Genomic DNA, 17,184 nt, shown 5'->3' on the forward strand with positions numbered 1-17,184 from the left:
TTTCCAAAGCGTTACAGCTCTTATGATAGAAGCTCTCAGATGATGGAGTAATTCCTGGACACCTTTAATCCTTCTGAATAGGATTCTTAAGTACAGTTTCAGGATGGGTCAGAGAGTAGGTACTTCCTATTGGTTTAGACCTCATCTACATATTTGAGGGCATGGTCTTGTTTCTACTACTGATCTGTCTGGAGCCTACATGATCTGTGGTCACATCCTCACCTGTGGAGGAGAGGCTTGGGGCATTGCCCTACGTGACAGGTCTGTCTCAAATCTCTCTACAGGGGCCTGTGGGGGATTGCAGCTAGTGAAGCCTTGATCTCCTGAGAGACTGGGGATGTACCTGCCATCCCTTTTAGGGTCTCCAGGAATTGGACCTATCTCGACCAGGAATCAGGGTACCTTTCACAGCCTTCTGCCCACTTAACACATGGTTATTGTCTCACAATTTCCTCGGATCAGATGTCTACACAGACTTAACTGGCTTCTTTGCTCAGGTTCTCTCATTAACTGGAATCAAGACTTGGGCCTCACTCCATTTTCACCAGGGCACTCACCTGTTGAATTGTCTATTTTGAAGTCAACTCAATTATGCCAGATTTCATTTCTTTTGGCTGCGTTGAAAGGTTCCTGACTTTTTCCTGGGTGTGCACTAGAGTTAGCTCTCAGGATCTTGAAGCTATCAGCACATCTTAGAGACTTCCTGCTACACCTTGCCATAGGAACCTCCACAATATGATTGCTTATTTCAGGAAAGTAACAACGTGAAGATTATTTTTCTCCTTCTCCCTTCTCTTCCACACGTTTCCCCCTCCCCTTCTCTCAAAATGGGTACTATAATAATGGAGGGGGGATTCTTAGGTTGCTGAGCAGGAAAAATGATATCTTAGACTGGAAGACAGTAGACAATAAGACAAATGAACAAATACAAGCTTCATTTAAAAGAAAAACATAATCTGATTTAGTAATTTGAAGTCTGAGCGAAAGAGGCAAAATTATCATAATCTGTCATAGTCATTCAACATGTATCACTGGAAGCCATTCCTCCTCTATGATTTTGCTGAGAACCTCATTTAAAAACCATCTTTACATTGTATGCCATTGCAAAGTCTTCCCTTCAGACAGCAGGATTCACTACACATTAATCACACAGTATTCAACCTTGTGTGCTCCATATATTTGTGGATGTCTGAGCTCCATGATGATAAATTTACTAAAGGTAAGACCAAGGCCTGTTCCTGGTAGGAATATGTAATCTCTGTGACAGGAGTACTGCTTACATGCCAGCAGTTTATACTTGATGAAAAACTATATGTGCATGCATATGCCAAGACTCCATGGCTTTCATAACTGTTTGGTTTACTAAAATTTGAATCCAAATGCTTAGAATGACTGACCCTCATCATAATCATTGCCATCATAATCTCTATAAAATTATCTCAGGGTTTTGTAATGAATGAATGGTGATGTCTGAGAACTCTTGACATAGACTGGAGGACTGCTGACACAGTTAAGAAAAATGTGGAATTTTATTCAACATCAATTTTTTCCTCAATTTTATTCCTTCTCATCTTTCCTAAATAGTAGATTTTCAGTTGACTGGGTTCAAGAGTTATTATGACAGGTTTGGCCAAATATTCAAGATAAAAAATTAGCTATCAATTCATAACTGTTACTGTCCTCGAAAAAGTATTGCATGTATAAATATTTTAATGGATGCTGTGCCCTCAATGGATAAGGAGAAGAATAAATACAACCTTCTTTATATTTTTTAATATCCACAGTCCTGGATTCTAATATAAATACATCTAAAAAATAATTAAGGCATTAATAACCAGCTTCACCCCAGGGTTCAGGAATCAACATAGAAAAGGGGACAGTAAGATTTTAAGAGTCAGAGACTACAGATGGCTTCAAGAAAGATTATTTTCCAGACATGGCAATGCAGTTGAACATATGAACTCACCTTGGAGCAGTTGAGATAGCATGATCAAGACCCTACAAGCTCAAGCCAGAGAAAATCTCAGCATAGAAAAGAGAGGTGTGCATGATCCTTCTCCTAGCTAAGGAGCTATTGGCGATTTATAGCTGCTGAGAGGAGGAGAGTCTCTTCTCTTTAAGGGTGTGGTCCCTGTTATGTTGATCCTACTTCAGGGAAGGCTGCACAGTCAAGCATATTAGCAGCACAAACTGTACTCAATGGGGTTTATTTTATTTTATTTTTTGTTTTGTTTGTTTTATTTTGCTCTGTTTTTTAAAAGATACAAAGTTTACTTGGTTAGCATGAAGTATGGATCTGGATCTGAAAGGAGATGAGGGAAAGGTAAATATGACCAAATACATTGGACAAAATTCTCAAATAACTAAATATACTAGGAAATAAAAAATTAGATGATTTCAGTTGGTGCGATATAGCTATGAACTAGTACATCTTTCTCAGTGTGCCCCTTGGCTTGTCACATCTCCAGCCCATGGCTATCAGTGAGTCCTACTGTCACTGTGCTTCCGGTCACAACTCTCCCAGCCAGATGACTTCAGCACCTCCGCAGCACTGGGTTGAGCTGGTTCACTCCTGACTCAGTGTTTTCCATTGGCAGATGGTTGCAGACCACCTGTGACTACAATTTTATGTGAACCACTGCTGATAAGCTCGTTCAAAATGAATTTAAGCCTATTATAAATTAGCATAATGAATACATGTCTTCTACCATTTGGAGCCTCCTTTTTCTTCCTCTTCGGAATCTTGATTCTGGTCTCTGAAGCCAGAATTAAGCCAAATGAGCCCACTCTCTAAGGAAGAATGGACTGATAGACAGTCCTAAGACATAGCTTTCAATGAGGACTTTATTTTTATAAGTGGAAAAATAGGCTGGGGACCGAACCCAGGGCCTAGCAAGCGCTCTACCACTGAGCTAAATCCCCAACCCCCGAGGACTTTATTTTTATAAGTGGAAAAATATGAGGGATTGGATGGCTGCTACGTATGACTTATATTCTGTAATCTCAACAACTTTGCAATTGTGCTTTACTGGAACTCTGCCAACCATCACAACCCTGAATTAGATTGAGCCTTCCCCCTAACCTTCTCTGTTCTTAAGGCTGGGGGTGGGGGTGGCAGCTGGCTCAGATTTGCCAGTTTGTTTATTGGGTGGATGAGCACTTAGGGTTCCTTCCTGGTAAAAATCGTTTCAGCTAAAAAGCAATTTCATTCCACCATTTCAGTCTCAAAATAAAAGAAACTTATACTGAAAAAAATTATAACTGAAGTTCAGCAGCTAAGGCACAGTCATATAGAGACCATCTTAATCCTTTTGTTTTGGAAATGAGTTTAGACAGTGTAAGAGTTCTGTATGTAAGCAAGACATTTTCATGATGTCCAGTGGGAATAGGGGATACCCCATATAGATGTATCTTGTGTAGAATAGTCTCCTAATGGGGAAAGAATCTAAGTTTTCTAAAAGTACCAGAGTAGGGTGATACTGTGACCAAAGAACCAGAACATATCCACGATAAATGTCACAAAGGCATCTTGAGTCAATAGAGACAGATGCCCCCTCCCTGAACAATGCTAAATTTCTTAGAGGTTAAACAGATTTATGCATTGCAGAATCTCAGGCCAGGTTGGCCATTTAGCTTTACCATGTTGCTTGGGAGAGCTTCAAGGTGTTTGAGAATAAAACTAGCCTGAATTAATGTGGAAGCAATAAAATAAGAAAAAGCTTAGGATTTTATTATACCTTTGATATATCTGCTTTCTTCCTTGGAAGCATGAGTCATACTTAAAAGTTAATTCATTCAGTAGCTTTTGGATCCTAAATAAATCTTCCAACTAAATGAGAGTGTGGGGGAATACCAAGATCATTTACAAAGATTCTGTGACCTGAAATAACTCACATTAGTGAGAAGATGAGAAAGAATTAGTTTAAAAGCATTTTATGATTAAACCTCTTATGCCGGAGTAGAACTAGAATGTTCCAGGTGTCTGCAGCCATGGAACTGAGAGCTGGTACTGAAAAATCAATACTCTTAGGATATCTTCAGTGGTGCACTGGCATGACATGTCTCTGATTAATCCAATTCCTTGGAACACAGTTCAGTTTAATGGTAGGTAAGTCTTTCTAGTGCAAGCAGAAGATGGGACAGAGATGGTGGCCATGCCACATAGGCAGTGGCACAGCTAGGCAAATGGATTTCCCACAGGAATAAACCTTTACGTATGGTACAGTCTTTGGAGATGCAAAGCTAACCACTGAATCTGTCACACACACGTGTTCAGGAAGTTTTCCCTCTTGCTGGTTTGTATTACCAATCACCACCACTTAGGGTAGTAGTTCTCAAGCTGTGGATTGAGACTCCTTTGGAAACACATAACAATTCTTATCAATAGCAAAATTACAGTTATAAAGTTACAGTTATAAAATAGCAATGAAATATTTTTACTCTTAGGGATGTCACCATAAGATGAATAACTATATCAAAGGGTCACAGCATTAGAGAGATTAAGAACCACTTAAGGTTTTTTCTAAGCTGCACTTCTGCCTTAAAAAACAATGTGTTATTCATTCAGTTCTTGAAGAATATGAATAAATTGGCTATTAAAGATATAAAGGCAATAAAAAGGAACATGATGTTTTTATATTTGAAAAAGGAACTAGAATTCAACAAAGCCATCTCAGGGCAAGGGTAGAATAAGAAATCAACTTTAGAAGGAAATGTCTTGTCTTAGAAGACACCCTGTTCACCAAGCATCCTGATAGTACCAATGTAACTCAAAAACCTCTATCCATAATAGTAAAAGAGAAACTAGTATTTATCCTCTACTAAAAATATGCAAAGTTTTGTCAATGCTAAGTTCTGTTTGGTGAAAAGATAGATATGGAAAGTCATTTCCAATGAAATCTTAAATTCATGAGCAATCGTAACACAAGTACTTAATATGATGACATGACTAGAAGACACAGACAAAGGGACAACTGCAAGTCAATGCCCAGCACCGACATTTGGCCTGACCACACAGATAACAGAGAACATGATAGCTTCTGCAGTCAGCAAACTTCTTTCGAATTTTATAAAATCTAAGCCAAAAGACTACAGTTCAGATCTCAGGACCCACACTGAAAGCTTCTAGACTGAAGGCATCTACACTCACAGAAACATACAACCACACAAACTCACACAAGCTCATGATTGAAAGTAAGAAAATAAATCTTTACAAGAAACATAAATTTTATGAAATCTATTGTTGGCAAAGGGCTTGTGAAAAAGGAGTCTACCAAGCTATTACCAGAAGTTTGGCAATGTGTCAAAATGTTAATGTTCTTGGCTTTAATCAGAGTCCATGATTGAAAAATGCAGACTAAAAAGTGAGTCAGTAAAAATATTAAAAAAAAAAAATCTATAGAAAGGCACCTATCCCAACTTTATATTTCACGTTAAAAACTAGAAATGTTTCAGTGCCTATCAGGAAAATAATGTGTTTTATAACTTAGAGAAGAACCAACAGATTCTCAAGGGACCATTACAGGTCATGCTGGAAATCACAATCTACTCTGTACACAGACGGATATAGATTGCAGTTTTACATTTCAGTTAAAAATTTGCCGTAAAATAATGTGAGGGAGAGATGGAAAATTGCATTCTTTCTGCTTTCTTTTTCACATAGATCCTTGGGTGTTGAGGGAAGGACTTTAATAATGGCATTGCATTTAGGGCTGAGAGCTCCAAAGGTCCTCATTCTCAGCGCATTGCCCAGTTGTGGGTCTCTGTGTAAATTTCCGTCTACTGGGGAAAAAAGAAGCTTTTTTGTTGAGGACTGTATGGGGCACTGATGTTTTGGTATAACAATATGTCATTAGGGTCATTTTACTGTTGTGTTCCATTAGCAGGATAATGGGAATAGGTTTTCTCCTAGGCTCACAACCTATCTAGTCTCAGGATCAGACCATGTTAGCATTGTGAGGCGTAGATTCCAGCTCACTGAAGGGCCTTACATTCAATGTAAAAAGAAAAGTGGCTAGCTGCTTCTGTAACATTTTGAAGAGTCAGCCACGGTACATGAATCCAAAACAAACAAACAAACAAAAAACAAAACAAAACAAAAAAAAACCAAAACCACTATAGGCAAATAGACTTATGAACCCACAGAGACTGGTGACAGTATGTATAACACCTGTACAGGTTTAAAGAAGAAAAAAATACCAGCACTGAGAAGAAGTGGATAGAAAATCCCACCCCCTAACCTCGAAGCTAATTGCAATTTATATCTTCTGGAAAGGGACTATCAGTTTTCTCCCAATGGAATGACACAGGCATATCAGGCATACCGAGGGCAGGCTCTATGCCCAGTAGCTGCCCAACACAATGCAGACTTCATGTATTTTGTGTGCTCTTTTGTTTCCTTTTGACTTGACTTGGCATATTTGTCTTATTGGGTTTGCTTGTTTGGTTGGTTGGTATTTATCCTCCTTTACTTTTTTTGTGATTTTAAAAAGGAAAGACAGTGAGAGGCACCATGACGTTGGGTGGGTAAAGAGAGGTGGGTAGGGAAAGGATTTGAGAAGTGTCAGGACGGAGGAAAATGTGATTAAAATTTTAAATACAAAAGGGAAGCTTTTCCAAAGAGTACAAATGTAAATGCTAAAACCTGCCCAGCAAAGGGCTATCAATAATCATCCAATTGGACAGAGAATCTCCATCTCAAGACATCTCACTGCCTTTGATGTTTAATTTCCTGTTCACTTTCTTGCTCTTCATGTTTTATAATTTCTGGGACTTTTAAAATAGAATATCATATTCAATAACTAAAAAGAAATTTATGACTTGCTGACTATTTTTCTGCAGGATAAAACTTTAGAGGTTATAGTTATCAGAGTCAGAAAGGAGAGGTTAATAATCTTGGTGCCATATCCATTCGGAATCAGCAAGCAGATCTCAAGGTTGAGAAATTCACTGTATACTCCCTCCCCCAAAAAGCACAAAGCACAGGAAAGAAGAGTAAAGTAAGCAAATAGGATCATATCAGCTGCAGAGATTCTCTGGCACAGAAGCAGCAACCCAGCAATTGGCAGGAGGAAGAGGGCATGGGGATGGAGAATATTCACAAACTTTACACCTTTCCAAGGGAGCAACCTGCATGAAAAGAACCAAAGCTCTAAAGACAGTTCGCAAAGGAAAACAAATAACACACAGACTTCTGAAAAAAGTTCATCTCTACTCATTGCAGAAAGATTGAATAAAACAACAACAGTGAAGCTTTACTCCATACTTAGGATGCACTGTAAGAAAAAAGTAAATTTGAACAACACAAAAGAGGCCCTAGTGACAAAGCTGACATACAACCAATATGGATGGAATCATGGAAGTTCCTCAAAATACTCAAAGGATAGCAAGGATAGAGTGACTTCATCTCTAAGGATGCCTCCAGGGAAAATGAAATCAGCATGGCAAAGACATATCTATACTTTCCTATTCACTTAAGCGTTATTGACTCCATTGATTCAAAAGATAAATGAACAAATAACTAAAATCTGATATATTATATACATTATATATATTTATATACAGATAGACTAACAGACAGAATATATGGACATTATACCTATCACATTATTATAGTAATGTATACATTATCATAATATTATATTTCCTTCAAAAGAAAGAAATTCTGACATTGGCAACACAGAGGAACCAGAAGGAGTCTGTTAGGCATACTGCAGGAAGCCTGAGGTCATGTAATCAGGTAAAAGCATGAGTAATTTTCAAGAAAATTTATGTTTCATGAAAACGTATGGATCTTAATAGCAAAATAATACAACCCATATGAAAGAATCGAAAGAAACACAAATTAATTTCCAGTCAATATACTTTCAAAAAAAAACTGATATCCCCCTAAAGATGGCATGGACAGTAGTTCAGACTTGAGACTGTAGTTGGGACCAGTAAACTACTTTAATATGGAAACCAGCTCCCTTCGGGGAATGTGAAACAGACCAGTGAGCACAGAACACAAGTGGAGGCACACTCACAAGTTTCCCTGTGGTCAAGTCTGCCTATCATTTTGGCCGTTCTCCATTGTGTGAAATGGAGAAACATATAACACAAGCTGAGCTCAAATGCTGCCACAATAATCATAGAGCACAGGTAGATCACACAGAGGCAAAAGGCAGTGAGTCTTGAGGATGTCCTGCAGTGCCCAAGCCCAATGGCTTCTTCTGCCCACCACATAACAGCCTGGGGTGCTTTCCTTCTGATGTCTTGGTTTCAACTTCCCATTACCCATCACTAAATGTTCCTTCTGACTGGAGGACACTGAAATTTCTCCATTTATTTGGAACAAAGCACATTAGAGGCCGATAGTTTCAAGATAATCTCTTTTGTGTAGAAGAATTATATTTAAATGTCTGCTTCAAAACTAAATCCAAATAAAACCCAGTGCCAGGAAATGATTTGATTTCTTGCTAGACGCTGCCTGCTGACTTTCAGGGTGATAAGCTAGCTGATCTTCAGTTTGGTGATGTCGCCTGTGGTAGCTATCATGTAGTTCCATTGTTCTGACTGGCACCTATCAGCAATGACATTTTACTGGAGAAGGTATATGTCCAAAGAACATGTAATACACATACCTTGTGAGGCCTTGTGTTTGATCCTTGGAACGTTAAAAAAAATGATAGTTAGAAATGACCCAGAATGGCCCTAATGAAACCAGTAATTGAGTACTGAAAGTGTTTGAGTGTGTGTGTGTGTGTGTGTTTAAATATACATATATATGTACTTAAATACAGTATCCATTTTCTTTCATTACTTTACAGGTTGTATACTATGGTGAAGAGATATTGTTATTTAGAATAAGTTAGATCTCGATATAAATGACAATGCCTTGGCCTGAGGTCACTCAGTTATAAAGAAAAAGAATTTATCTTGTGGATTTATGTGAGCAGAGGAGCTCATACAAAATGCCTGAAATGGGGTAACAGAAATTTACTCCCTCAAAAATCCTAATTATGTATAAATGCATGAATATTTAGTAAAGATCAGGGGGTAGACGAAAGGTAGAAGGATAACAACTGTGCATTAGGAAAAGAAGGAAAGAACCTCAAGTTCTTGGTTTTGTGTGCTGTTTGCGAGTGGCAAACCTGGTAGAGATGAACACGTGTGGACTCCCCTATGAAAGGGCCTCTTGCGCTGGACTCAGGCAGCCTGTGTTTCTTCATATGTGGGCCTTAAATAAACTCTGCCTTGCAGACATTTTCAATTTGGAAAGCATTTGAGGTTGAAATAGCTTTTTCATTTTTTATTCATTATTATATGCATCTCTCCATTTAGCTGTCATGTGCCTTTAAGATTTACACTCCAATTCCCCATGAAATTGGGAAGTGCAGCATCTGAATGTACATATATGGTAAGAGCATTTACTGGTCACATTATCTTGACCAGAAAATGGAGAAAAGAAGGGAGGGAGAAAAAAAAAAGAAATGTTCTCATATTCTAGCCCAGAGGAGCACTAATGGGTTATGAACCCTTTCAGAGTCATAGAGCAGAGAGAAAAATGGTTGCCTTGGCAACGAGGCAGGCCAGTCAGCTCCACACACTCTCCCAGGAGCTTCTAATTTATTCAGCAAATGGAGGATAGAACAGGTGGCTAACCTAGATGATGCCAAAAGCCTTTAGCTCTGTAATGTTGGCGTCCTCCACATTCTCTTAAATACAAACTATCATCCTCCTTCTTCTTTATATTGGGAGAGTTAACATGATGCATTCCACTGTGGCTCGGAGTATCTTAATAAACAGGAAAGCTGTCAGCATTCATCATTTTCTAAAGACAGAATATAGTGTCTAAGATTTCGCAAAACGACGATACCAACAATTTAGTGTCACTGGTTGCTTTGAAAGCGGAAAATCATCCTAAGCTCCATTATAATAGCGCAGCCTTGGTCTCCCAGTAAATCAGATATCATTGTGAATTTTAAAAAGAAGGGAGAGAAAGAGTATTGCTGGATTTCACAATGCTTGTTTTAAATGATAAACAGCCTCAGAAATTCCCATTCCATAAAGCCATCTGCAAGCACATGAGTGTAAGCAATTTTCAGTTGTCAAAGGAAAGAGGGCTCATATCAAGCTGCTTAAAGCTCTAGTTATTTATTATTGCATTAAATGTCATTAACTATTGCATAGATGGAATATCGGAAAAGCTAACAGTAACCTCTTGAAAATATTGCACAAATCCTTTCATGGATGTATTTCAATTTTCTTTGCTAGCCTCCTATCTAAAGTCTCTCTAGCATGTTCCAAACTTCAGATACCAGGATCCCAGAGCATACATCTGACTCCTCCCATCTCTGCCCCTAGCTGTCATCTCTGTTGAAACCTGTTTTTCAGCACTGTGTACTCAGTGCATTTCCACTCTCAAGGTCACATGCAAACATTCTCTCTTCCCAAACCCTTTCTTCCTTGATCCAGGAAGAACTGTTGCTTAGATGATAAGCAGCTCACTATGTGCCCCTCCACGACTGACTTCATTAGTGGATTCCATAGTCATATTTTCTTCAGATTGAGTCTCTCAGATCTTAGATGCAGGGACTACACTCTATTCACGTCTCATGACCAAAGCAATATGAGGCACACAGTATAAAGTCATAATTATCTGATTGAAGAATGAATAAATGAGTAAATTAACTAATGAGCATCCAGATGAATGAAAGATACTGACCAAAATTCCACACATTTTTAGTGTATAGCAAAGCATTTTCTGAAATTAAACATTAAGAAAGGTCTGGTGATCATTCTGAAACCTCTTATGAATGCCGTCCTAAATGAAACTTATCTTTGAAACTTGGCCTTGATCTATCTTCAGGCTGCTGACCCAGCTCACTCGCACACTCCGAGCATCCCCACTAAGCATCAGAGGCTTCAAAGAAACAGAACATGAAAAATTCTGGGCCTGACCTAGGGCATCATCAGCTTCACTTGACTACTCCAAGCCACATAGAATTAGGTAAACAAGTGTTTGTTAGGAAGGATATTTAAAATAGGAGAGTGTCAGAAGGCTGAGGTCTTGGCTTTTGTCTATTCATCTCATCCTGACATCTTGCTGCTGTTTCCAGAGGTGACCTTGTGAAGTGTGGGTGTTGCCTTGACAACAATGAAACCACTTCCAGCATGGAGGGAAAAGGCTCGCTCTGCTTGTTTTCTACTCCACTGACACACAGATGCTTTACTGATTCAAAGAAAGCAAGAAACTGTCCATTCTAAGGCAGCAGTCGGCTCCTCGGTGGCACTGCACATATGCTGGAAAACAATGCGTAATGATAATGATTAGGCAATGCTTTCTTCTTTCAGAAACAGGACACGAACTCTGAACTGGTGCATATTTCTTTCTTTTTTTTTCTTTTCTTTTTTCGGAGCTGGGGACCGAACCCAGGGCAAGCTCTCTACCACTGAGCTAAATCCCCAACCCCGCATATTTATTTCTAATTACCCCATGCATATGCCTATGTGCTTGATGCATATATGCACACACACACACACACACACACACACACACACACACACACCCCACATACATACATCATACACATACACATACACATCATATACATACATACACAGACATACACACATGGATACACACATCATACACAGACACACATACATCACACACATACATATGTCATGCACACACACATATCATACACATACACACAGACACACACGCAGACACACACCACAACACATCATACACAGACACATCATACACACAGATATACACAGACACACACATCACACACATACACATGCACACACACATCATACACACACATGCACACACACACACACACACACACAACAGAGTCATTCTCCCACCACTTGTTTTATCTTCCGTCTTCTGTGTGTAAGCATTTTATCAATATTCTGCTTCCAGTGTGATCTCTTTTGTACTTATCTGCGATGTACAGTAGAAGTTTATTTTTTCATCTTGGTTTCTAATATTAGCCAAATTACAGATTGAAATTAACCCGATATCGTGGTCACAGAGCCTGGTTGAACAACACAAACTAAAAAGTACAGGCAGTCCCATGCTATTGTCAGATGGCACAGAAAGTGTAACAGACCTTGAAATCAATGCTGTTTAGGCTCAGTTATCTCTTAGTCCACATTTACCTCCATTCATTCAAACAGTGCACTAGCATCTCATTTGATATGCTCTTTTTCTCCCATGAGCAGCTTGAAACTTTGTTCTTGCTATTGATATCACATGTTTATGGCAATTTCATACAACTCAACAATAGTATTCATATCGCAAAAGAGTTGAGGACCCCAGTACATTGGTCACGCACCCATATTCATAGGATTATCTTGTCTGAGATTTATTTTCATAGAAATCATTGAAGTTATGTAGTGTTTTGTCAAGAAGAAATTTCATTATGAGAGATGCTTTTTGATGTTGTTTTTATATAAATAACTAAGTAAACTATATTTTCATGTGTAGAATGGACTATCACAAGGCTGAAATTCACAACCAAGCTTTCTCAGTTAACAGGAAGAGTTTAATGAATTCTTTCTTATGCAAAAATGAATGGAACATAAACCTTAAAATGTCATTCAACAAGCTGTTATAAACTCAAATATTTTGAATATGCTTTATTATAACTAACTTAGAAATTTATATCCAAATTGAGCCAGAGAGATATTGAAACCACTACTCTTATGAGAAACATCAACTATGTCAGTTGGTCACAGATCTTGGAATAATACCATAATTTTTTTAATTCCTTTTTGGTTACCAAGTAAAATGATCATGATAAGTTTAAGTATCACAGTTGCTTGTAACTTCATTGTTAAGTGTTTTATGATATAACATTAACCTGTCAATAAACTCTAATGGATTGATTATATGTATACTCACTTGGTTTTACTTAGTAATGTCCTTAACTGAACAAAACTACTATCATTTACAGTGACATTCACGATACATATATATATATGTATCAGGAGATATATATATACCTTGGTTAGGGTTTTACTGCTATGAACAGATACCACGACTAAGGCAACTCTTATAAAGACAACATTTAATTTGGGTTGGCTTACAGGTTCAGAGGTTCAGTCCATTATCATCAAGGCAGGAACATGGCAGCATCCAGGCAGGCATGGTGCAAGAGGAGCTGAGAGTTCTGCATTTTCATCTGAAGGCTGTTAGCAGAATACTCGCTTCCAGGCAGCTGGAACTAGGATATTAAAGTCCACGCCCACAGTGACACACGTACTCCAACAAGGCTACACTTCCTAATAGTGCCACTCCTAGGCCAAGCATATACAAACCCTCACAATATGTGAAAAACTTTAAAGTAGCCTTATGATCACAAACGGGTATTGTTGCTCTAATAGTTTGATCAAATTGAGTCTCCTTTTGATTGTTCAAATTTCTTTCTTTGGGGTCACAAAATGGATAGCTGCTTTCAGTATTACGATCTGCCTTCAAGAACTAATTCTAGAAGGATCCCCCTTAGATTATGTCAGGAACATCTTATACCAAGACCTCATATCAAAGAAAGCAAAATTTTCTATAAAAAATTGGCAAGTTTATATTCATTTCTCACAATCCCTGTGGAAAGCATACAGAACACTCCCATTTTCCAGGGAGCATGAGAACTTGGGTTTTCAACTGTTCGCTCTAGGTTGATAATTGGTGACTGGATTAGAGGTACTAGAGTATGAACTAAAAACACTACATGTTTATTTCAGGATAGATAAATGAATATATATAATTATAAATACACAGAAAAGCAAATTATATCAGAATTAATGACATATAGATAGTTAATAGATAAATGGATATGTAGATTGTAAGTAAAGATAGATATATACATACTAAATGAATAATGAATAATAGAAAGATAATAAAAGGTAGATGGATGGTAAGTAGGAGAGAGTAGATAAATGATAGATTAGATGATAGGTAGTAGTTAGAGAGATAGATAGAGAGATAGATAGATAGGCAGACAGATAGATAGATTATCCAAAATAGATTATATATATATGTTATGTAATTTAGTTGATAGATGATAGATCTAATGGATATAAAGATATCAAAATATGTAATAGATAATTCAAGATAGAAGATAGAGATAGATGTAAGATAAATGGATAATTAACAGACAGATGATAGATTATTAAATATAAACTGATGACAGAGATAGACATATGATATATAGATGGCAGTGATAGATAAACAATAGATAAAATAGAAATCAAGAGAAAAGCTATAAAAGAGGTAAAGGTTGTTCTGCTATAGCCTTAAAATGTAATTAATTATGAAAACTGAGAACAATGACATGAAGCCACATATGAATTATGCCAGGTTCCTGCTGAGGTGGACATGTGATGGATAACAGGAGCACCCTCAGGTGTCCGGTGTCACTAGTGCCCAGGGCAGAGACACAGGGCTTAGAAATCCCAGTAAATGTTAGAAACCAGGATTTGTTTTTTCCTGACAGCAAGTCAAGCTAAGCATAAAGCAAGAACTCCAAAGATCTCTAACCACTCTGCCCAAAGTTTAAGATCCTATACATTGAGACCAGTGTAACAATTTCTTCACACTCTTCTTAAAATAGAGTTTGAAGGACTAAGCCATTGCAGAGTCTATGTCCTTTACCTTGAAATCATGTCCAGGCACTGTGACACAACTTGTCATTGTTACCGTTCCTTCATTTCCTTCAGGTGCAGGACATGAAAGCGAAGAGGACTCTACAGTGTCACAGCATCAGGACAGCAGCTCCACGTTCCAGGACTTCTTTGCCCCTTTTCCTCCCAGGCTTCCCCAAACCTTTTAAGTTATATAAAGGGACAGGCTGTAGCCTTGTTTGCTCTATCTCAGTCTACAAAGGTGACTTGTATAAAATATTTAGTCAACAAACACTGGCTGCTGAAGAGGTTAAAAAATAATCCATTGTAGAGCAGCCCACAGACAAATCTCACATCCTTTGAGGAGGAATTCAATAAAATCTGTCAAACTTTTCTGAATGTACAGAAAGGGTTAAATATCATATCTTCTCTCAATAAACCAGAGTAGACTACAGAAGTCTTAACAGTGGGACTCTATGCTTAGCTTTTGTGTCCATCACCAAGCCCAGAGACCGACACATAATGAGTGCTAGTAAAATAATTTTACATTTAATGATTATTAAAATAAGAACAATTGATGCTTTGGTTCTAATATTTAAACTATAACAAAATTGGCTTGTTTCTTTCCCATGGAGAGTCAATTCCTGGACTTCATTCTAACGACATAGCTTGAGTTCAAGATCATTAAGCTTTCCAGCAAAACTCCTAGAATAAATTTATACAATGAAAGCCAAGCCAGGGACACACTCGTACATACATCATGCATACTTGTGTCACTGAACAGCCTTTTCTCAGATGGTTCAGCACTGGTAATATAAATTTTTCTCAAAGAGGATAAAAGGATTTTCCTCAGGGCCCTCATGGATTTGCTGCCCCTAAGAGGTAGAATAATATAATCCCTTGAAGAAAAGGATTCTATACAATCATGTTTCTTTTAAATTTTTATCTATACAACCCAAGTATACTTTTTAAGCATTAAGAATGAAGATAATATGATTTTACAGCTGAAAAGCTGTCAACTTATGAGAAAGAATAGGTTTTAATACTCAGATCACACGTGAAACAGCTCACTGTCAACACCAGGGGAGGCATTTTACATGGAGGCAAAGGGAAGGCAAACATGAATCTCCTACAAGTCAGCCCTGCGTTCATAAAAGCTCCTTTATTGTAGGCTCTTCTTATTCCGCTGTATTTTCACTCTCTTGCATAAGGCTTAGCCAAGACAGCATGAGCCACGCAGCTGCCCGGTGGGTTTGAACACATACACTGTACTCGATGTCAGTAAAGCCACAGGAGAGCAGGCTCCTCGTTCACAAGTGCAGCCCAAACACTTTCCGTTCAGGGAGTTTATTCCATTGAATGAAAAAGAAGCAGAGAAGAAAGCGAAAGGAACAGCAAACAAACAGACAGACAGAACTAAGTCTGTTCCCAAGCAGCAGGCTGACACGTTAATTGAACATTACCTTTTCCTCACAGAGAGAGGCACGCATCACGGTCATTTCTGTCTTTTCTCACAGTGCTGATTTCCAACCCCCAGCTGAGCAGGCAGCTGTGCAGAGCAGGGAACTGGTGTGCACAGCGGGAGGGCTGCATCCTAATGCTACTCCCAGAAACTCTTGCTTTATTTCGGTCGCCCTGTTGTCATGAACAATGCCAGACACGTGCAAAGATGTCCTCTTTCCCCAGCGGTGGTACAAAGATCACAGTGATGGGTTCTCTAAAGACTTCAAAAGCCAGCACCACCTCACTTTTATTGTTATTTTTCAATGTAGCCTCCAAAGAGAAGGGATTGGCTGGTTTTCAGGGTGTTTGAAATTCAGGAGAGCTCCCATTAATCATATCTTAACAGAAGGGATAATGGCAAAACAGACATGGAAGTTAAAGCATATGGGAGGAGAGTTGATTGTTCCTCCCCTCTCCTTGCCAAAGAAAGAAAAACAGAATAAAGACAAGAAAGAAAAAGAAAGGAGAGAGAGAGAGAGAGAGGCTGCACAGTTTCATACCAGTTTTTCTGTTTTTTTTCCCTACATTGTAATGTTGGAATGCTTCTCATTAATAAAAGCAGAAATTGCAGTGTGTGTGTGTGTGTGTGTGTGTGTGTGTGTGTGTGTGTGTGTGTGTGTGTGTGATAAATGTAGCAATGCAAAATCCATGAGACAAAAGTAAAGCTGCATTTTTTTAAAGCCCTTAAGTGCAGAATTACTTTCTGTTACCCTTCAGTGACAGTAAAAATGCCTCATGAAGTCCTCTGGAGGACACATGAAAAGTAATTATAGGCGAGATGCTTTGCGACATAATGGTTACAATTGCTAGCTGCACGGCATGATGGGTACTATGAGACTGTCACAAATGAATGAAGCATATGTCACCCTCAGTAGTGGGATCTGATGAAACAGAGTCTTAAGAATCACAAAAGAGGCAATTGTTCGTTTTTCTGAAAATATAAAATATTAATATGCATTCCTAACATATGGAATTCCATATAAATATCTATCTGTGTCGGCGTCAATTATGAGGACTTTGGGACTTAATATTCGAAATCACGTTTAATTGATTTGGACAACT

At 38.3% G+C, this 17,184-nt stretch overlaps 1 long non-coding RNA gene across 2 annotated transcripts in view; it reads right to left on the bottom strand.

The window, feature by feature from the left end:
* LOC120100748 (uncharacterized) overlaps nt 1-16,518 on the bottom strand; it is a 41,676-nt gene extending 25,158 nt beyond the window's left edge. The window contains exon 1 of one of the 2 annotated variants that reach the window (XR_005500749.2): nt 16,083-16,518. This is a non-coding gene — a long non-coding RNA (uncharacterized LOC120100748). The remainder of the gene's footprint in view (nt 1-16,082) is intronic. The other variant, XR_005500750.2, reaches the window with a different exon arrangement.
* Between the last annotated feature and the right edge of the window lie 666 nt (nt 16,519-17,184).

Source organism: Rattus norvegicus, chromosome 2 (assembly GCF_036323735.1).
Source record: "Rattus norvegicus strain BN/NHsdMcwi chromosome 2, GRCr8, whole genome shotgun sequence".
In the NCBI taxonomy this organism is placed as follows: domain Eukaryota; kingdom Metazoa; phylum Chordata; class Mammalia; order Rodentia; family Muridae; genus Rattus; species Rattus norvegicus.